The sequence below is a fragment of the Bidens hawaiensis genome, unplaced genomic scaffold, assembly GCF_021521415.1.
Source record: "Bidens hawaiensis isolate Kalapana, Puna unplaced genomic scaffold, B.hawaiensis_p1.1 tig00004109_1, whole genome shotgun sequence".
NCBI lineage: Eukaryota > Viridiplantae > Streptophyta > Magnoliopsida > Asterales > Asteraceae > Bidens > Bidens hawaiensis.
The window spans coordinates 949,303-968,974 of record NW_027491243.1 but is presented as its reverse complement, the minus strand read 5'-3'; the positions used below and the strand labels follow the sequence as shown (position 1 = coordinate 968,974).

Here is a 19,672-nt window from a genome sequence, read left to right as displayed (position 1 = left end):
AGGGATACCAACTCTGTGCAATAACAATAATTGCTACATTATTAGTCCCTTCATCAAAATTCATCTTTTGAAAAAGAATTATATTTTCTATATCAATATTGTAATCTGAAAAAGAAATAAGCATGTATAGTAATGAGTATCTGTAGCTTATAAAACTTGTGAAGATGTTTCATTATAATTTAAATCATGTGCATAAAAATAATAATTATATTTTTAAATAAACAAAGTATCTAGTAATCTAGTATAAATACATCAAACTCTTTGAATGTAACTCTTATCTTCAAACCATTCCATTCAAACTAGTATCATATCTTTAAATCATTGGGTATTTTAAAAGATTCCTACTTATTTTATCAATAAAATTAGACAGAATTACAGAAATTGTCCTTTATTTTTCACTCAAATTTCACTCGTTGTCACTGATCTTCAAAATTGATCTTTTTTGTCATTTACGTTTCAAAATCCTTCAGCATTTGTCATTTTCGCCTAACCCGGTTAAAAATCTTCGTTAAGTCAGGTCACGTGCCTTTCACATGAGGGAAAATTGGTCATTTTACCTATTAAATTGAAAAATATATATTTAATTCTTTCTCTATCCTTCTTCTTCCGCCTCCTCCTCCTCCTCCTCTACCAACCTCCGACAGCCACCACTGCCATCGTCTTCTCCGACAAAGAAAACCGCCGTCTTCTCCGACATAGCCCAACCTTCCAGTACCACCGTCCAACTTCCACCCACCTCCAGTAGCCACCATCTCACCCCTGCATCCCCGTCACAGTCTTCCACCTCCACCCACCGTCTCCCTCAAAATCTTCAATCCCATATGCCTGAAAAATTCATAAACCACCAAATTATCATTCAAACTCAAAACAACCCAACAAACAACACAAGAATCAAACACAAACATTTCCCCAATCCTCCTCGTCCCATTCACACACCTCGCCAAATTAACCTGATTAACAAAGTAAACACCGACTTTAATGTTTTCTTTACGGCGTCGTTTAACAAATCCGCAGCACTGAACCGGTGACCGGCCGAGTTAAAAGTCGAACCGCCGATTTTGGTGCCAAAAGCGTGAAGTAAACTGTAACCGTTATACGACCGTCATGATGGAAGTTCCACCATATCCTTGCCACCATAATACGATGAATGGGCCGTAATTCAAGAAGCTCCACCATAAACATCGCCACCATAGCCGTCGGAAGCTCCACTAGAACCGAGATTCATTGTCTTTCTTGCTCGATTGCATCTCTCTATCTTTATTTGATTGAAAGACTGCGAACGGGCTCGATTGGGGTTCCGATTTGGCCGGAATAAGATGAACGGACTTCGAGTTGGCCGGAATAGGATGACCGGACTTTGATTATGGTTTCGATTTGGCCGGAAGACGATGAACGAGCTTCGATTAGGGTTTTAATTTGTCCGGAAGACAATTAATGGGCTGCGGCGGTGCCGATGGTGGTGGAGGCGATGGTGGAGGTGGCAGAGGCGGTGGTGGCTGGGAGAGGGGGACGATGGGTGGATTACTAGGTTTTATTTTTTTATATAAAAAAATTACATATTTAGCATTAGATTGTGAAAAGACAATAGTACCCTCACATGGGATGCATGTAACCTGACTTAATGAAGATTTTTAACCGGGTTAGACGAAAATGACAAACGCCGAAGGATTTTGAAACGTAAAGGAAAAAAAGATCAATTCTGAAGATCAGGGACAACGAGTGAAATTTGGGTGAAAGATAAAGGACAATTTCTGTAACTCTGTCATAAAATTAAATTAAATAATTTACAAATATATATTTAACTTAAAAATATTCTTATACCTTAACTAATGATGTCAATCTCATACAACTTTGGCCAAAAGATTAAATGAGAATCTGTTTTCCAAACGCAAATAAAACATTGGTTAGACTATCTTTAATTACACGCACATGCACACAAACAAAGTTAATTTTGTTTAAACAAACTTATAGGGAGAGACATGCTAAAATAGATTTATTGGATTCTCTTGAAAAGGAATACATATTTGATGAATATATAGTCTTTAAAACATGTGCCTCATTTATAACTGTTATTTACTTTCATGAGGTGGGAGGTAAGCGAGCAGACAAATGTGATTGTCAAAATCAATTCAAAATATTTTTGGTGAAAATGTAAACATTATGTCAGGAAATTAATAAATTTTGGTAGTGCGAATAGATTATAACACAATCACAAAATTTAAATGGTGTATATGATACAAATTATAAATAACAGTCTTATTTATAAAATAATCAAAACCAGTGTAAATTGATTAAAAAGATTTAAATAATTATATACAACGGTTTCCTAAGTTTTAACAACAATATCGTCACGATGGTTGAATTTGAATGAGTTGTCCGATTTAATCACGATCACTTTCACGTATCTTCATTCCATTTCCACATTGTGATCGTGGCTAGATTCACTTCAACTTCAACCTCATCATCATTGTGATCGGGAACCAGTGACGGATTAGTTGCATATGCTCATAAGAGGCTTTAAATTTTCTATAACAAGTCACCCCCCGTTGTTGTACATCTATCTCAACAAAGTCTCTAAGCACATTGCTATTACCTGCCTAGGGTTCTTAGATATTCTCTTTTTCCTGTTGATGAATTTGATACCAAATTCACCATTTGAATATTTTCAAAATACATAAGATCTAAATTTGCCATAACATAGAGTTTTTTTTGTGGAGAGATTAATTTTAGAGAAAAATATGCAAATATTTATTGAGTGAATGTGATCATTTATAGTAGTTTAATTTTAGTTTTAGATTAATGTGATCATGCAAATATTTATTGAGAGATTAATTTTAGATTAATTTTAGTGATCATTTTTCTCTAAAATGATCATTTTAATATAAATTTCAATCAAATTGACATCATACAACTGTGTTGTCAAAACTGGTGTAAACTATTCAGATTTAGTAACCGAAATTTTATAATAACCGTTGTAAAATTGGTTTCAATAATTTTTTTATGTTTTTCTTTTTATTTTACATTTATGTATAAAAAAATTTATTTACCAAAATAATTTTCAATCTATAACATAACTTGTCAAAAATTAAACCAAATACTAAATACTATACACAATATTAAATTACAAAAATCAAGCCAATATTTATTCAATCAAAAATCATGCAAGTATTTTTTTAACATTACAAAGGTGGCATATCAAACTACATAAAACTTATCGATGTGAATCACATGGCTTGTCCTCCTGATCCTTTTGAGCATGTCCCATGCAAACCACACCTAGCAATTTGAGATCAAGAAATAATGGTATCGGAACACAAGGATCTCATTATGTATTCCGAGACCACCAATTCCATCGTTGTAGTATGTTATCATCGCAGCACCACCTTCTCCTGTGTGTGGCTATTTATATTTTAACTTTCTGAGATCACCAACCCCAACATAGTTAACTTATCTTAGACAAGGATATGATGGTTTTAAAAGGGAAAGTAATAGGATATTATCCATAATTTATGAGATACACATGTATATCTTAATTTCCAAGTCAAGTTTAGTAAAACTATGCAAATGAGTTCTATTTATATCTAAGATTGAGCAAGGTTTCAACTAACTCGTTCAACTTTTAATTTAAATGTATAAACAGGAGAGTTGGCATATAACCCACCTAACTCATTTATTATATCACATCTAATACAAATAAATTAACAAATATATATGTGTGTATAATGTTTCATGTAGAACATTTGTGTGTATGTGCGTGTGTGTGTATGTATTTATGTATCCATGTGGTATGTGTATGGTATGCATACATGTATGTATATGTGTGTATGTGAATGTAGTATCTATGTATGTATGCATGTGTGTGTATGTGAATATATATATCTATGTGGAATGCATATGGATGCATATATGTATGTATGTATGCATGCATGCATGCATGACGTATACGAATGTAGTGTCGTATATGAATGTAGTATCTCTATATATGTAGGTGTATGTATGTATGCATACGTGCATGCATGCATGTATGTGCGTATGTACGTATGTTCGTAAGTACGTACGTATGTATGTATGTATGTGAATTAATTTATTATCTCTATGTATGTATGTATGTATTTATGTATGTATGTATGTAATGTATGCATGCATGCATGCATCTATATGCATGAATGTATAGTTATCATAGTTTGTAAATAAACTGGTTAATAGATGGTGTTATTGGTGACAAAAAGAATGGTTACCTAGTGTGTTGGTTACATTATAGAGCAGTCATATGGACCGTCCTACACAATATACAATGAGCTTTTGTGTATAATTGTTGTAAATTCAATGCATTTCACAAGTTTTTTTCTCGCGTTCTTTAAAATCAAAGCGACAATTCGTGTTCAATAAATTCTTGATCCAACTTCACACACTTCTCATTGATGTTTTACACAAAGTAAAACCCTAGACTCCCCCCCTCCCCGTTTCAAGAAGATGGCTTACGACATCCCTCAATACAGTTTTTCGTGACGAAAGACACGGGAGACTTTGAAGGCTTCAAAAATATGATTAAATTGCTGAGGCGGAGTCCTATCACCTACGCCCTCAATGATCAAGTCAATGTATATTTACGGATACAAGAATTTTGAAATTCTGCTGTTATTCAAACCTATATAGTAATTGTGCATTTAGATCGAGACATTCATGGTAAATGGGTTAGAAATCATTGTTAGTAAAGCAGAAATTCGTGCTACTCTACAAATAAATAAAGCTCAAGCCAGAGTGGTCTTCTATCTAGATAGCCCACGCTAAATTTTTGGGAAATAGTGTATACCGGAACATTTCGCTATAACATGATGAACAAAAAGCACTTCTCTGAAGATTGACAATTTTTCTGCACACAACTTTGTGTTTTTTACACAAGGTTAGTGAATGGGAGTTTCGACCAAGTGCTCTTCCTATCAAACCCGCCTTAGGATTAGATACACATTTCTTCATCACTCTACTTAAACTATTAGAAGATTTGGAATAATATTACTTGTTTGTTATTGTTACTTGTAAATATTCTACCATTATTAATATTATTATTAGTTATACTTATGTCTATTTGTTTATATTATTTGTTCGTATTGTTAGATAGTTATTAGTGATAATTACAACTAATTAGTTATATGAATAAACAACATTAAATATGATACTTGTGAGACTAGTAGACTAAAGTCAAATACAAATAATGTTCAATGTGTTTATTTCTTATTTGATCATTAATTTAGCATCATAATTCAACAAAGATATAAATAAACAATATTTCTAACACTAACAAAATTAGTTCAATGATACAAATGATTTGTTAAATGAAGAATTTCCAAACAAGAATATAGTCTTTCTGGAATTTCGCACGGGTATGTTTTTATCTATATGATTTCACCAATGCATATCGCATGTTTTGAATTTAGCATTCATTCATGACACAAATGATAAAATCATTAATCTCTTTGCAAGGAACAGTTGACTTTATCATTACTTACATGATGATATGAATCTCCAACTTTGAATAACACTATGGTATCTCGATTGGTATGTGTTTATTAACATGCTTACATCGATGCATATCTTTGTTGGATATGATTCTCCAACTTTAAATAGCACTTTGGATCTCGATTACGTATTTATCAACACGAACACAACGATATCCCATTTAGCATTTCAAATGCCAGACGGTCATCAGTCTTAGAGGGTGTTGGGCTAAGCTTAAGCAATTTCAGAAGCTTAGCCAAAAACCCTCTAAAGTCAAACCGTTAGACACCATTAAAAGTATAAAATTGCAAATCTACTAGAGATCTAGGAGAACGTGACAGGCCAACACATTGGCCAATCATCCAATGTTTATAGCCTTCCATTTCTCATTATGTGGAATTCATCTAAAAAACCAAAATACACAGGAGGTCGTTCAAAAAGGTATCATATTTCTAAGACCACCAATTCAAGCAAATATAAAAGTTCAAGAACCTATAGTAAGGTGGTTTTGGAAGAGGAGGTAGCATAATGTTATACATAATTTGAGAAAGTGACAAAGGGAGGATTTTGTGGGAGTAAAGATTGACGAATTTTGAAGGTGGCCGAATAGAATGGAGGATTACATTAGGAAGTTAAAACTTGCAAAATGATCGATCTTCTATATATTGATATGATTTTATTGTGGTTACACCTAAATCACTTAATCGACATTAATTCTTGTTAGTTGATAGATGGACCACCTACCATATCAAAAATCATTTATTATAAGTGCGTTTATTTTGCAATTTTAAATCACTACTATAAATACATCTGCTTCAACTTATAAATGTGTAGCTATTTTAAATTATAAAACGATTTACATTATAACCGGTGTAAAAAGTAATATTAACAACGCAATTTTTATTATAAAAAAAGAAAAGGTTTAGTATTTTTAGTTTAATATTATAACCGTTGATGTCTGCAAAACGTTTTAAGTTTTTAGAATGGGTCTTTTTAGAACCATTACACGTAATGAATATATTAACATAATCTAACATGAAGATGTTATCCGTTTTAATATAATGGTTAAAACCCGATGTTAAAAGTTTTGTGAAACAACGATAGTTTCCTTCTTATTTACAACGGGTATATATATATATAGGGGATGGATCATGCGAGAAGTGATATTAGAGCGAGAAGTGAATCTCAACCATTCGATACACAAATCAAAGGCTTAAAACACAAGATGGCATTATTGTAAATACTTTGAATATTTGACCAATTATTTTAGGCTTAAAAGGGTAAAATCGTAAGAATGGTATAGAGATAAAATAGTTAACTTATGCAAACCTTTGTTTCACTCCCAAATCTCTTGACATAACTCTGCACGAAATCCGACTTTCCATATGAGATTGATACACATGTGCATATTGATGTAGATGCATACCTACATGTTGATATACGTACCTACACATGTGCATATTGATGTATATACCTACATCATGTATGAAAAGAATAAATTGATGTAGTAAGCGTATGAAGATAATATATTAACGTAGGTACGTGTGTAGGTACCTACATCATGTATGAAGAGAACATATTGATGTAAGTAGCTACACATATACCTACATGTTGATGTAGCACGTACCTACATCATGTATTAAGAGAATAGTAAGTGTTTTGATTTTCATGTACATGTGAACGATATATCCTTTATCTTGTATTATATATTGATGTAGGTACCAACATACATTATCAAGATCAGTTACCACTTCAATAACAATAATTAGCCTTTTTTAGAATAAAATGATTTTAGATCAAATAGATTCCAATGGTTCAAATTTTATATGAAATAGAAAATAATAATAATAGTTTGTAAATTAACATTTGCTAGTAACTTATCATTAATTATTAAACCATTAATGAGCATAAATTACAAAACAAAATACTTTATATTTCACTAATATACCCTTGCATATAAATAATCAGAAAATAAAAAAGAAATTATGTGATTGGTTAGAATCTCTTCTCGCAATAAGAAACACTTCTGATATAAACCTAATCCTATATATATATATATGTTTAGGTTCATTTCAGAGTTGTTTCTTAGTGCGAAAAGATATTAGAACCAATCCGAATTTTTCTATGTATTTTATCTTTAATTAAATAGATTGGTATAATAGTAAAATTTTCAGGTTTTGTTGTTTGGTAACTAATAAATGTTTTAGAAAGTTTAAAATTATTTTTATTCTTTTAATTTTTAATTCTTCATCATCCAAAATCTGCTTTCACAATTTCTACGAATATTTTATTTTGATGTTACCAAAAGATTCTTTTATAACTAATAAAACTAATTAAGGTCAATACATATCAAAAATTATTATTTCATATTACATAATATAACATATTCATGTACGTGCACATAAGATCAACAAAGCCTAAATTACATATATGACTTAAAATCTTGAATTACTCTACAACTACCTTATTACCTAGACATTACACACGATAAAATTTAAACATACACAATTAGAAATATCACCAACACAGTACATATATGAACATACAATATAAATAAATGCTCCTACAAATGAAAATTTTAAACATAAACAATTCGAAATATTACCAACACAGTACATAAATGAACCAACGCATGATAAAAATTTACTCATACGCCATTCAAAATACCACTACACAGTACATATGAGAACCTACATACATTATAATTACGCAGTCAATTTGAATATCCGCTACACATGACATATATGAATCTACACACCCTACACAGTAAAGATTTTATCCTACATAGGCTACATGGTAAACAAAATTATCCTGCACACCCAACTTATAAAGTATTTTATCCTACATATCCTACATATAAACATACTTATCCTGAACACCCAACATATAGAGTATTTTATCCTACACACCCTACATAGTAATCACAATTATTCTACACATTAGTTACATGTTGATGAAAATGAAATGAACAAAAAATACCTTAACATTGAACTAATCTCTACATGGTATAGCATATGAACATACACAATACACAATTCGAAATACCACCCTACACCGTAAATAATAATTCCTACATATTACACAATACACTACTATATAAACATTCATTCCACCCACACATACAAATTTGAATTCAATAGGTAACTACACTTTCACAAAACCCCCGTCATATAACTGTATGTTTCTAATTTTACTACGTAGGTAGTATATGAAAAAATTCATAATATGCAGCGCAATGTTGAAAAAATTATGTGCTTATAAAAAAATACTAGAAATAAATAAACAGTAATACATTAATGTCAGGTTTAATGACACTATACCACAAAAGACATGTCTACCATTTTTAATTAAAAAAATGTCCTAAATATGTGTCTTAATTTACGATATGCCATTTCTATTGTTAACCATTGATTAAACACAATCAATGGTCTAGATTCATTTCTCGCACTTCTCGCATCAAGCATCCCATGTATGTATGTATGTATGTATGTATGTATATATGTGTGTATATATATACACCCCTCAAAAATTACAGGCCTCAGCTAGCTTGTATTTAAAATAAAATTAAAGTAACAAGAATTATGGATGTGACACCTACATGTATGTGCGTGAGTTTTGGACGATTGGTAGTTTTACAATTTAGTTACACAAGTTGTTTATAACAATATACATTATAATTTGGAGACATCATGTTTAATTGAATTTGTTAACCGAGTATGTGGCGTTTGATAACTTTCTTTTCAATTTTGAAATTTAAGCTAGATTAGTTAATTCCTTTTAACAGCTTTACCATTTCATTGACACGTTTACCTGAATTGAAGTTTCAGGAAAATGGAACAATTTGTATTTTAGCAAGTGATTACTCCAATTATGAAAACTTTGACCGGTCATATCACAAAACACATAGGATATGCCACTTGCTCCACGAAGCATATTAACAAAATGCGAAAAAAATTGAAGGTTTTGGAGGACTCAAGCGTTGATGTCAAAAAGCACATGGACACAAACAATATTAATGGTAAAGAGATACCTACTGGTGTGCCTGATTGGCTAATTGATGTTGCCAACCTCAAAAAAAAGGTTCAAAACATTTCAACTGACGGTATTGGACGCTTGAGCATGAAAATGAGGAACCGAGCTGGAAGAAAAGCCTGTGAGAAGACCGAGATGATCGAAGAACTAATTAAAAGAAAATTGGACTTCATTTGGACTGATGCACGAGTACCTACTGGAATAGTCGATTCAAAAGCAGCATCATTCACTAGTACTTCTATACCATCATCAGTTGGAGATGTGTTCCAGTCAAGAGCCAAGCCATATAATGATGCACTGAAGTTCCTTCAAGAAGACAACAAGAAGATTCAAGTGATAGCCTTGTGCGGTATGGGTGGTGTTGGGAAAACCACCATGATGGAACAACTCAAAGACGATAAAAATGTCACGAAGTTGTTTGATGTTTTTGTGAAGGTAGCTGTTGGGAGACATCCCAACATGCTTTATATTTAGAATGATATAGCATTATGCCTAGGAGGCGAAGGTCTACCGCAAGATACTGAAAAATCAAGGGCAGATAGTCTTTGCAGAAGATTCAAAAAGTTAGTAGAAAACGATAAAAAGGTTCTAGTTATATTAGATGATGTATGGGAGAAGGTTGAACTCCAGGACATAGGACTAACAAGTCCTTTGCCACAAGGTGTTAAGTTGTTTCTCATGTCAAGGGATTCAAATATTTGCAAAGAAGTTGCAGCTGATACTCGTTCGGCTCTTCAAGAAGTTAGAATCGATGTTTTGGAGGAGGTGGAAGCAACAAATTTATTTTGTCGAGTTACAGAAGTTTCAGAAGATGATTATGATAAGTATGTAATTGGATGTGATATTGTGAAGAAATGTGGCGGTCTGCCACTTGCCATCAAACTAATTGCATCAACACTCAAATATCAAGAGGATAATGTATGCAGTGATACCCTTTACCGTTTAAAAATAATGATCTTGACGAGGGCCTGCAAGAAATTATTTGTGACGTTTGAGCCAAAACAAGGTACACCTCAGTACGTATTTACCGATTAAGAAAATAAACGCCTGTTGGGTAACAAACGAACGATTAACCGAACGGGTCGGGTTATGACCCAGATATCTCGGGGGGCCATCTATAAGTGATATACGATCTATACAAGCTAAAATATTAGAAATATGGTCTTAGTTTGATAGCAAACAAGTTAAACGAAAACATGCTCGTTTAACTACCCGCTATAGATTTAAACGCAAAAGATAGTTACAAACCAAGCATTGTATCATCCGTTAAGCCGAAAAAGACTTACCAAACACTTATTTGAAATGTTTTAAGCGATCCGTGAAAATATTTTTGATTTTTACAAACGTAGAGTATGTTTTTATAATTTTACACAAAACTAGCCGAAAAACACTCGTTTTCGCGCTGTTTAACGCACCCGATAAGTTTTTCGCGCCAAAAACCGAACCCGAACTAAATTTGGACCGGGCTTTTCGTGTTTGGGCTTGAGAAATCAGAAACTTGGGCCAAAATGGGCCCAAAGTGGGCCCATGATGGTCCGATCGCAGCAGCAGCCCCCCCCCCCTTTTTATTCTTTCACATTTAAACTAGATACAAGATATTTCCAACATTATTTCTTGAAAATTCTGGACATAAACTTCTTCTTCAGCCAAAAACTCAAGAATCCCTAAGGTAAACAACTTAAATAAGCTACTTTTACACTTGTTTAAACTTGTTTAATACCATAAAAACATGTCCTGTTTACTAAAAATCATTCCTAACAGTGTAAAAATCCTAAAAATGGTCCATAAACATGTTTTGATCATACACATGGTAAGGAACCTGTTTTGATAGTTTTTTTGGCCATAAACACGGATTAAAGGGTTGAAACGACGTTCTTACGGTTCAAAAGTTCGTTTTTGCACACTAGCCGAAACCCTAACTTAAGGGCTGTTATGTTGATGAAATATTGCTTGGTTTGTGATATAGGACTTGTACCTAGCTTGCTTAGAAGCACAAGAACCTGAAAACTTGATTAAAAGGTCGGAAACGAGCCAAACCCGCTAAGGTATTGCCGAAACACTCGCTTACGGGCTATTTAGGTTAAGGTTATGATGTGCATATTTTTAGGACTTGAAATTTTTCAGGGACATCAGGTACCATGTCAATAAGTCCCTGTTTAATTTTGGTAAGTTTTCGACCATCCGAGAATATTTGGCGAATTTATTACCGAATTGGGACATTTATTTGGGAAAAATATCTAAAATACTTCAAAAATTATGAAATTTTTCTGGGAACTCAGGTTTGATGTATTTTGATCACATATAAATTTTGGGATCATTTGGAGAAGATTAAAGGTGTTTTGTTTATTTGCATTCGTGTGAATTTTTACAGCCGAATTTGGGCCGAAAAGAATATCGCACAAGCTTTTTACATTCTGGAATTGATACAGATTGATTTGGGACATGAATTGAGCATTCAGGAAATTTTGGTGAATTTTTGGAAATTGTTTGGGGTAAATGGACGATTTTCAGACGAAATATAGCTGATAAAATGAATTTTTATAAATTAATAAATCAGTAAATAAATTCCAGAAATATTTTCATAAAAATCTACATATTTTAATTGATAAGTGGTTAAATTTTCATCATTTAATGATTAACGGTTAATTAATTATGTTAATCTGAATATTAAACAAATTCTTCATCATCATCATCATCATCATCATCGTACTCAGTATATCCCACCAATAGCAAAGCTATGGTAGGGTCTGAGGAGGGTAAGATGTAGGCAGCCTTACCTCTACCCAATAGGGATAGAGAGGCTGCTTTCGGTGAGACCCCCGGCTCGATAGTAGTTTTGCATCAAGCCTTGGACATAAGGCACATAGCACTCAATCATCGGGACACCGGCTGATCGGTGCATGTACCCTTATCTTTCAGCTATCAACGCCACTACATGATGCCTGATTAACCGTCCGTCACTTTTAACGTTATTTTCACGAGATTAGTAAAATAACGTCAAAATTATTTAACGTTATTAAACAAATTCAGTTTTTATAAAAACCGGCAAGTTCGCGATTAGTGAATCTGCGGGAATATCAAAACACCAAAAGTGATCAAAAATCATATTTTTGGACTAATTAAGTAAAAATGAACTTTTCTATGAGAAACCTGGACAATCCGGGTGGATTGTGCGCGTTTCTTCTCAAATCAAACTGAATAAACGGAAACGGGCCCCGTGGCTAATCCGGGACCCTAATAGGTGATCCTTCTTTATAACTTAATCATTTTATTAATCAATACATTTACCTAAGCTTATTTTCCCATAACTACTTTCTGAACGCATAAACGAACAACTTGGCCCAGCTGGGAAAACAGGAATCTGAGCCAAGTTTAGTTTTAAGTATTAGACATTGAACAACATCACAACCTAAGCCTACTGCCACTTTCTGGGCGTTCCAGCTACACCCAGATTAGTTATACAGCCCAGTTTAGTATTGAGATTATAATAATATTAAAATATTAATATTATTATAATATTGATTATAGGAACTACTGATAGCAGACCGAACAAACCACGAGCTGATACAGTACCGATTATCTACTAAACTGTGAGTTTCATGACCCCACTTTTAAACTGTTTTACGAACTATTGGGGTGAAAAGCATGTTTGATTACATATACATACCTGAAACATGTACTGATGTGAATTATCTAAGTGCTAACACACGAAAGTCCCCACGATCACAGTGATTAACTTCGAGCCGGTGGCTTGTGAATAGTACTATTGGTTTGACAAACCCAAACGGAATCGGCCTGGTTGCCGTGTCACATAGCGCCGTTTGCACATGACCATATTTATACAAACAGGCTATGTAGTGTTAGACATAGCTACCGGGGCATGTTGTGGGCGGAAAGGGGCCACAGTGGTTGATGGAGCGTGGGAAATGAATGCACGCAGCACATACAGTCAAGGCTTCACTGTAGCTTAGCATAATTACATCACATACATCATTTACATACATACGTACTTATTTCATGATTACAAGTGTTGACTTGTGAATACTCATTACTGATTTCTTGAAACTCGTGAAACTCACCAACTCTAGTAGTTGACCCGTTTTAAACTGTTTTTCAGGTGTACCTAAATCGGAGTAATTGGGTGATCTGTTACTTGCCTGAAGTGTGTGGTCCATGCTATGTGAATAAAAGCAAGGGTGTTAGTAGTAAGAACGTTTAGTTAACGAATTAGTTTTGTTTGTACCACCTAGACTGTAAAACAATGATAGAACAGAGAAATGTAATATATTATAAATTAGTTTGTAATGTTTCTTTATAAACAATATGTTGATACCAGAGGTATCTGTTACATTCCCGTTTTACGCTTCCGCATTGTGCTAGTCGGGGTGTGACATTATTGAGATAAGTTACAATCATATAAAAGAATATGAGGAGAAAGAGAATTTTCTGCATTGTGGCTTGTTTCCGGAGGACGCCAATATCCCAATTGAAGATTTGATGAGATATGTATGGGGCCTAAAATTGTTTAGAAAGGTTTCCACTTTGCAAGAGGCTAGACATCGGGCGTATGCATGTGTGCGCAAGCTCATAAATGCGAATTTGCTAATCAATAGTGATCATGCTGGGTATGTTAAAATGCACGATATGGTGCTTGCTTTTGTGTTAGGTAGAATGTCTAAAGAAGATCATGCCTACATTATTAACCACAAGGATATATCCAAGTGGGATGAAGATGAAATTCGTGTGTCTTGTAAAAGAATGTCATTAACATGTAGGGGTTTGCCTGAGTTTCCTAAAGACTTTTAACCAAAATTGCCTCTTTTACAACTTATGCATGGGGATACGTCACTCAAGTTTGAGGAAGATTTTTATGAAAATCTTGTAAACCTCCGGGTTATAGCATATTACAAAATGCAGTATCCTTTGCTTCCAAGATCTCTTGAATGTTCTACCAACCTAAAAACACTATGTCTCCATGGATGCAGAGTGATGGTTGATGATTGCTCTTTTGTTGGATATCTTGAGAATTTGGAAGTGCTAAGCTTTGCTCATTGTGGCATCTGCATGTTACCATCCACCGTAGGGAATATAAAAAAGCTAAAATTACTAGATTTGACAGGATGCGTTAACCTTCGTATTGTGGATGGTGTCTTTAAAAATTTTAGAAATCTTGAAGAGCTTTACATGAGAGTTTCTGATGGGAAAGCTATAAGGTTCACGGCTGCCAATCTTGAAGAACTAGATATGCTTGCAAGCAAACTTGGTGATTAGAGGTCGAGTTCGCTGACAAGAACACCTCGCTGAAAAATTTGTCCTTTACGAAACTTTATAAGTTCAAGATAACTATGGGTTGTGTGTTGGAAAAAGACGAGTACAATGAAATAAATTCGGACAAAAATACATTGAAGCTCGTGACTGACCATCACAACTACCTTTGAGATAGCAAAATCAGTGAGTTGTTCAAGAAAACAGACAAACTTCATTTACAAGTGATGGATATGATTCGTCTTCAAGATGTTTCATTCCATCCTTATGATCAACACTCATTTTCCTGTTTAAGAGATCTTGAGGTTTCACATAGTCCACAATTGAAATATCTCTTCCCAATTTATGTGGGAAGTGGTTTGAGGATTGAGCGCCTCAAAATTGCATCCTGCCCTCTTTTAGAAGCACTGATAAAAGATGATGGAAGCGAGATACATAGGGCTTGTGAGATGATTAAATTTGAGGACCTTAAGTTTATGTCTTTACAAAACCTACCGGAACTGGAGCGATTGTTCCCCGCTCACTTTGTAGTTGAGCTACCACGACTGGTTGAGTTGAAAGTTGACGGGCTTCCCAACTTCACTAGCATTTATCCTGGGAAAAACAATTATTTTCCGCTCTTCAATAGTCAGGTAATTAATTACACACTGGCTTTTAAGTGTTAATTGGGTTAATTATTCTTGCACATTAAAACTTCAAGGTTCAGTATAGACATGTTATTAGCTATTTACGTTTAGTTATTTTGTTTCTAATTAGTTAACATAATGGATATTCTTTGGATGGAGAAAATATTGCAGATTAGAATTTCAGATTTGGAGAAACTCACAATTACTTCTATGAAGAATTTGAAGCAAATATGGGATGTATCTAATTATGAGGAGGATTCTAATAATACCTCCATGTTGAGAAACATTTGGGTGGAGAAATGTGACAGCCTTGTGAATCTGTTTCCGACCAATCCCATGCGGATGTTGAATCATTTAGAAAGTCTTATGGTTTTTTTATGTGGTTCTGTACGTTGAAGTGATATTCAACATAGACCTGGAATGTGTTGGTAATGTCGAGCTAGTTACCAACAGCAACTTGAAAGAAATTTTTGTGTATGATTCAAAGAATGTAAGAGAGGTATGGAGAATAAAAGGTGGTCAAAATAACTCTAGTATCCTCATCCGTGGGTTTGAAGCTGTTGAAAGGATAATCATTCTTAACTGTGGGAACTTTAGAAATGTATTCACATCAACCAACAACACCACCAGATTTGATATGCATGCGCTAGCAGACATTAAAATTTATTATCCCCGAAGAACTATTAACTGGCAAGTGAAAGAGGTATGGCTTTCACCCACCCGTTTTGTTCTTTCTTAGGAAACCAATTGCAACCGTTCTCATTTCTTCTTATTTAAAGAACTCGTAAAAATATTAAAAGAATTAAAGTGTTTACAAAACCAGTGATTTGCTTTGCTTTTCGTGGCCTTTTTCGTCTTCACATATAATATAATCTTTTTCTCAATTATGAATATCTTTTTATTGAGACACTAAAGAAAATCCAAGTATTACTAATTACACATAAAAGTTTCTACTATTGTTGCAGGTTCGGATTTTTTCAAGGGAACAGAAAGATGATAGTTTTTCTACTGTTGCATTCCCATCCAATCTCATGCTCTTTTCGTTGCCTGCAAAACCTTTATTTGCAGGGTTATCATTCTGCGGATGTGGTGTTTGAGACAGAATATAGTCCAAGTAGTACAGATTTGATTGCAATTACAAATGATCAACAACCTAGTCTACTACCCCATCTCCAAGTTCTAGAATTAAAAGAAATCGAGAGCATGAGTCATGAGTGGAAGTGCAGCAACTGGAATAAATTCTAAAGTCTTTCAAAACAGGTTTCTAAGTCTTTCAAAACAGGTTTCATTCCACAACCTCACAACCATTGAAATGTGGCAATGCAAAAGCATAAAGTACTTGTTTTCACCACTCATGGCGAAACCTCTTTCCAACCTAAAGAAAATCGAGATAAGATGGTGTGATGGAATGGAAGAAGTTGTTTCAAACAGAGATGATAAAGAGGAAGTAATCACTACATCAACAACCACTCTCTTCCCTCATCTTCAGTCTCTCTTATTTAGCAACCTGAGAATTCTAAAGCGTATTGGTGGTGGTGGTGCAAAGTCTATAACTAGTATCGTTCATGATAAATCTAAGGTGCTTTTCTACGAGTTTTATGTCTGATTTATCTCACTTGTCAACCTTTTTCTTTATCATTTATACTATCAAAGACAAATTGAAAATAAATAGTCTTACATTTTACATTTTGTGTATTGGCTAATAATTCCACTTTTAAAATTTCTGCCAATGGTACAACCTTTCGACTACTTTTCCCTCAATGGACCTCCGTTGAAAACACTTAACGTCATTAAGTGTTTATTTTTTAATTTCGAGCTGATGTTTTAAGTCTTTTGATCGGAAGAAAGATATCATGAATTAGATTAGTATATAAGGCAAATTGAAAATAAATAATCCCAACTTTTGTTTATTGACCGATAATAATCCCAACTTTAAAAATCACCACCAGCGGTCCAAATTTTCAACTCTTTTTGTCTCAATGGACATTCGTTAAAAAACACTTAACGCCGTTAAGTTTTTTTTCCAAGTTTCAAACCGATGTTTTAGGGATTTTGATCAGAAGAACGAAACGATTCGACTAATGTAAAACTTATCACGAAACTGTGATTCAAGCAACGAAACAGTGTTTCAATTCGGGTATTTGAATTTCCAATTATCCAATTAACAAAAATTATGTCATTTGAATCACCATTTCGCGATAAGTTTCACATCAGTCGAATCGTATCGTTCTTCCGATCAAAAGCGCTAAAACATCGGTTTGAAACTCGGAAAAAACTTAACGGCGTTAAGTTTTTTTAACGGAGATCCATTGAGACAAAAATAATTGAAAGTTAGGACCGCTGGTAGTGATTTTTAAAGTTCGGATTATTATCGGCCAATACAAAAAAGTTCGGATAATTTATTTCTAATTTGCCGTATATAAAAACTAGTCTATTCCAATACCAGTAATTGCTTTGTTAACTGTAGAATATTGTGTAACAGTTACTTTCTTTACTGCAGCCTTCTCATGCTACAATTGTTCCTTGGTCTTTATGCCAATACTCTGGAGAGATACTAATAGATGAATGTAATTCGTTGACGGAGGTATTTGAAACTCAAGGGATAATCAACAACAATAGCAGTGGTGGTGGTACCGATCATACATCACTAGTCATCTCAAAGCCTTATAAATATATTAAAGCGCCTCAAAAGTCCAATCTAATAAAACCTGAAATAACACGTTGTGACGATTTACAATACGTGTTCACATTTTCCACTTGCAAGCCTAACACAACTCGAAGAGTTAATGATAAATACTTGCAAGGTAATGGAAGTAATTGTGAAGAAAGAAAATGAAGAGCACAGAAAGGTTGTGGTGTTTCCTCGTATAATGTCTCTTAAAATAATTAATCTACAAAACCTGAAGGGGTTTTTCTTTGGGATGAATGAGTTTCACTGACCATTACTGGAGAAGGTTATGATTAATAAATGCCAACAAATTATGGTGTTCACATCGGGTGAATCAATAGCTCCGGAACTCAAGTGCATACATACAAGTTTAGGCAAGCATAGCCTTGAATGTGGCCTTAACTTTCATGTGACTCAAGTACACCAGGTTTATTTCTAATCTACTCACATAATTTAGTTACAAACTCATCTGCACTGAAATCAAACACTACACATATGTTAAGGTTCTTTACATGCGCTAATTTATTGCGAAACCAAAACGAATAAACTAAAATCTTTTTATTTTTTAACGTGGTTCATATTTTGTAAATTTGTATTTCTAAAATACAAATATGTATGTTATGTACATAGCAAACCTTCAAACTAGAAAATTTGTTCATACATATTAAAAAGTTTTGAGAGACACATTACATTTCAACCTTTTTGTAAGATTTTATAAAAACTTAACATTGGAAATAAATTACTTAGCTTGTGTGTTCTCGAAAATAAATTGTGTTCCATCTAGAACCTTTTCATATACGTGTGTATTAAGAATCAAATACAAGCAGCTCTTTGCGTTAGAAGCATACAAATACCTAGATTGTTTATGATAATACTGGTGTAACTATTATTACTAAATAACTTTGAACTAGAGTAATTTTTATTAATCCACTATAATTTTTTATACTGTAATCATTCTAGTTCATAACTATAGAGTAATCAAAACTATTTTAATTATTTGTATTTAATAGGTTAATTTCATTTGTATCGAGTGTGTATGTGTGTATATAGGGTTTAGTTCTAATATAAATTAAATTAGCGTGCTAACTATAAAAATCAAGTAGTGTAATTATATATACAACATAGAGAAATTAAATATGGTGTAATTACAGCATAGCGTAATTACATAATTACATAATTACACTATTTGATTTTCATATTTAGCACGTTAATTTAATTTGTATGTTAATTTTTCTCTCTCTCCCTCTGTGTCTGTGTTTGTGTATATATATGAGATTTACGAATAAAACCACTTTTAACTTGAAAACTAGTTTTAAACACTGATTTTTTTTTCGAGTTTTAATTTTTTTTATTCATTTTATATGCTAATAATCTTTGCCAAAAATAAAAAAAAATTACATATATAAAGATATGTAGTTCTATATCTTGCAAAGTTTCACATATGTATTATGCAAAATTATATATATATAAAGGATAGAATACAATAATCCTTTATCATACATTACGTGCACGACACTTCTAACCGTTAGATTTTCAAAACCCAAAATTACAATTACACTAATATGTTCGTCCCTCTCCCTCAATC

At 33.3% G+C, this 19,672-nt stretch overlaps 1 pseudogene; it reads left to right on the top strand.

The window, feature by feature from the left end:
- Positions 1-9,327: 9,327 nt before the first annotated feature.
- On the top strand, positions 9,328-16,516 carry LOC143625558 (putative disease resistance protein At5g05400; annotated as a pseudogene).
- Positions 16,517-19,672: the final 3,156 nt, after the last annotated feature.